Below are 3,924 nucleotides of genomic sequence, written 5' to 3' on the forward strand. Positions count from 1 at the left end.
CCGCACTCAGGACAGCGACAGGATGCCTCTTGATGTCGCCTGAACACGGCGAGGCGCAAATGCTCCCTGTAAAGGAGCATAATACAATGCTCTGCAAGCAGTTCCTGATCGGGAGCCCCTGAAGTGGCCACCCAAGCAGACAGCTGCTTGCAGAGGAGCCCTCGCCTAGGCACGTCAGGAGGCATCTATATGAACTGACGGACGAAGTCCAGAGGTTCATTAAGCAACCTCTGGACCCGACAGCTTACAGACAGGCCCTGAACGGCATTCACAGGGACTCAGTCTCGAGTTATGTAGACTCTAGACCTGTGAATGCCGTTCTAGGCACACCACCCCCGGACATAGACGAGACGGAGCTTCATCTGCCTCGGGAGACACGCACAACACTCCCACAACTTCGCTCCGGCTACTGCAGCAGGCTGAACTCCTACTTGAGTAGGTTGAATGAGGATGTGCCGAATGAGTGTCCGGCATGCGGAGAGACCCCACATGACTCGAAACATCTCTTCGCATGCCCGGAAAACCCGAAGCTGCACGCTTCCTAGGGTTGCCGTTAGTGGAACTTGACGACAACGACTGAGATACCAACCGTCTTGGGCGGGGTTGTTGTAGCCGCTACAACAACAACAACAACAATAACAAGTAAAACACTGCTTCTACAATTAAAATTGCAGTATAAGTTAAGTGAGTTATATCAATTTTTTTTTTGGATTTAAGGTATCCTAGTGGTGTAGTGAAAAGTGAAAAAAACAGTTGTTAACAAAATGACTGAACAAATCGCAGCAACAGTACAAATGGCTGTAGAAACGGCATGCAAGGCCCCTAAAATCGTTGCCTACCAACCTATTGAGGTGAATAACCCAGACGCAGTGTGTCCAATATCATTGGACATTATCAAATCGCTGCCTGAATTTTCTGGTGAACAGGCTAAATATGTTTCATAGCGTCAAGCCGCTCACACGGCAATAAGCTTATTTAGGCGATACGAAGGGACTGAACGCCATTTTCAGGCGATAGCTATCGTGCGGAATAAAATAGTAGGGTCAGCGAATTTGGTGCTTACATCATTTAATACAATATTAAACTTTGATGCAATTATTGCACGTCTAGACCATACCTACGCTGACAAAAGACCACTGCATATATTAGAAAACCAAATGAGTGTTTTCCGGCAGGGGCGCAAGACTATTTCTGAGTTTTATGATGAACTGGAAAAGAGTCTCACGCTGATAATAAGCAAAGTCACCATGGAGTTTTCGGGAAATGACCCGCTAGTAAACGCCTTAGCCGAAAAATACCGCAAGGATGCATTGCGCGTATTTATTTCTGGTTTAAGAAAACCGTGGTGTGATATTCTGTTTTCGGTAGGTTGCGAGGACTTGCATTCAGGTTTAGCTAAGGCACAGGAGTTGGAAGCGAATCAGAAAAGGTATGAATTCGCTAGAGTTTTTGATGCAGAACAGGAAAAAGCTAGAACGGTTCAAGTGCACACAAATCCGCAATATAGAAAAGATATGCGTGAAAAGTATGTTCCAAATAGTGGTGAACATGACAAACCAACTCCTATGGACATAGATTCAACTTCTTCTAAATACCGCTTCAATTCTGCACCACAAACACAGATCCCGTCCAACAGAACACATTTAGCGAAGTCTCCCAGTTACACAACAAAGAGGCAGCGGGAATCAGACAGGCAGTCACCCCGCAAAAGTACAACGCATAAATGTGGTGCAGCAACAACACGAAGATCCATCCGACAATCCTGAATATGCTGATGAGATTAATTTTTTAGGGTAAATTCGGCATTGCCATATGTCAGGAAGAAACTAAACAACGGTGAAACGTTAAATATACTTCTTGATACTGGCACTGCATAAAATTACATAAAAAAACGTTCCGACTTAAAAAATATCAAAAAAACAGATAACGCGTTCTTAGCTAGAACTGTAAATGGATTTAACAAAATCACAGAAAAATTTAAAATACAATTATTGGGTAAGATTTCTGATTTTTTCATACTCCCAGCATTAAAAACTTTTGATGCTATTATAGGGTATGACTTTCTCACGCAAATAGAATCAACTATCGATACAAGACAGTCTCTTCTGATATTTAAAGAAGGTACTGAACCGATAGAACTTTATGAATGTGAACAGGTGAATAATATCGATATAAATCTAGAATGCGTCCCTACAAGAATCAAGAGTTAGTTTGAGGATATGATTAGAGAAGTAATGCAAGTATTTGCACAGCCCGATCAGAAACTTACCTTTAACACAAACATTAAAGCTACTATACGGACTCTTGATAAAGGGCCGGTATACTCAAAGCCACGGCCATATAATATGGCCGCTGTACCATTTGTCAATGGAGAAATTAAAAAATTATTGAGAGGCGGTATAATTTAGCCGTCGCGATCTCGCTATAATGCTCCAGTATGGGTGGTTTCAAAGAAGAGTGAAAAGAAGGATGAGGCTCTGAAATGCAGATTAGTTTTTGATTACCGAAAGTTGAATGAAAAAACGGTGGCCGATCATTACCCAATACCTGACATTTCGATGATCTTATCTAACTTGGGGCAAGCCAAATATTATACTACAGTTGACTTGAAAGCAAGATTTCACCAAATATTGTTAGAAGAATCTGACAGGGAAAAGACTGCATTTTCAGTCAATAACGGCAAGTATGAGTTTCGAAGATTGCCGTTTGGCCTGAAAAATGGACCAAGCATATTTCAAAGAGCGATAGATGACGTGCTGCGAGAGGAAATAGGAAAGTGTTGTCATGTGTACATAAATGACGTAATAATCTTTTGCAATTCAACAGAAGAGCATACAACAGCTGTAAAGAGAATACTGGCAAAACTCTTGCAAGCAAATATGCAAGTAGCACCTGAAAAGTCAACATTTTTTCACACCGAATTTCTAGGCTTTAGGGTATCCAGTGATGGAATTAAGAAATGTCCTAACAAAATTAAAGATATAGTTAACTATGAAATACCAAAATCTCTTCGTAGCCTGAGGTCTTTTCTAGGACTGGCGGGGTATTACAGGTGATTTGTAAAAGGTTATGCGGCAATTGCCAAACCTCTAACAAGATATCTTAGTGGCGAAAACTGGCACGTATCAGCCAGAAAGTCTAAGTATATAAAACTCCAGCTAAACGCTGAAGCAATAGGTGCATTTAATAGAATTAAATCTATATTAGCCTCAGAAGACGTGTTAATTTTATATCCCGATTTTAGGAAACTCTTTGAGTTAACAATGGATGCTTCTACTGATGCCGTTTTATTGCAAAAGGGACGGCCAATAACGATGGTTTCACGAACTTTAAGTAAAACCGAACAAAACTATGCAACAAATGAGCGAGAAATGCTAGCAATAGTTTGGGCTTTGCAAAGCCTAAGAAACTATTTATATGGGGCTCCGAATATTCATATTTATACGGACCATCAGCCGTTAATTTTCGCGATGTCCGAAAAAAACCCAAATACAAAACTTAAAAGATGGAGGAGTTTTATTGAAGAATATTCTCCGAAATTCTATTATAAGCCAGGATTAGAAAACAAAGTTGCTGACGCGCTGTCACGTCAACATATACACGCAACTACTGTTCATAGCGAACAGTCATCCCTCTGTACCAAATTCTATAAACTGCTTTAAGTACCAAATCTTCATTCAACATTCACTTAACTCGGATCGTAAGCAAATGAAAGCATTATTTCAAAAACAAATCAGACACATGGTGCAGTTTTCATCCATCCCAAATTTGATATGCACTTTGAAAGACACATTAAACGCGGCAGTTGTGAATGGCATTCATTGCAGTTTAGAAACTTTAGGAATGATTCAAAACGATCTGGTAAACGCATTTCCGGAAGTAAAAATGAGGTACACTAGCAAACTCGTGCAGGATACTTTCAAT

Source organism: Rhagoletis pomonella, unplaced genomic scaffold (genome assembly GCF_013731165.1).
Source record: "Rhagoletis pomonella isolate Grant_MI unplaced genomic scaffold, Rhpom_1.0 Rhpom_scaffold_00005, whole genome shotgun sequence".
NCBI classification, from domain to species: domain Eukaryota; kingdom Metazoa; phylum Arthropoda; class Insecta; order Diptera; family Tephritidae; genus Rhagoletis; species Rhagoletis pomonella.